We start from the raw sequence: 685 nt of genomic DNA on the forward strand, positions 1-685 counted from the left end.
ATCCACTTTAGCCAGGACACATTAATCACTTTTACACAGTCCAAATTCTGGTTTCTGCTATATCATTGCAAAAATTTTATTATCTACTTTAAATCTTTCTTTTAATATGTGTACCAAAATTATTGACAACGAAATCCCCCTTTATCAAAAACGTTAAATATTTGTTTAAAGTGATAGGTTTCAATTTTGAAATTGTATAAAATTCAGCTGTGGTTCCCATTGAGAAAACAATAAGACAATAACTATTGGAACTTTTATTACCAGTCCAGCTTTAATATATTTATTATTTTATTTACTAATTTAGAAGAAATATATGGCCACTCAAGTGATGCGCCACGAGAGGAAAACATTGTTTAATAACCAGTATTGATAAGGTCATTCAAAATATTTAAAACTATTGTGAAACCATTTCAAATGCCTCAGAAGAGTGATATGTTGGTGCCAGAGCTTAAAAATATACCACTATATTATAATAATATAATATACAAATTTATGAAAAAAAAATCATTCACATAGAAGTCTATGAAGATTCTCAATCATCTGAAGAATTGAAGAAGCTTCTTGGATAAGACACAAAATGTTTTCAAGGAAAAATCCAAAGATGTCCAGTTGCCTCTTGGAAAAGCATCTTGGGGTCAATCGCATAGAAGTGAATATTTTGATCTGTTTGTCATTTTACCACACA

Source organism: Crotalus tigris, unplaced genomic scaffold (genome assembly GCF_016545835.1).
Source record: "Crotalus tigris isolate CLP2741 ecotype Arizona unplaced genomic scaffold, ASM1654583v1 scf7180000017614.5298720, whole genome shotgun sequence".
NCBI lineage: Eukaryota > Metazoa > Chordata > Lepidosauria > Squamata > Viperidae > Crotalus > Crotalus tigris.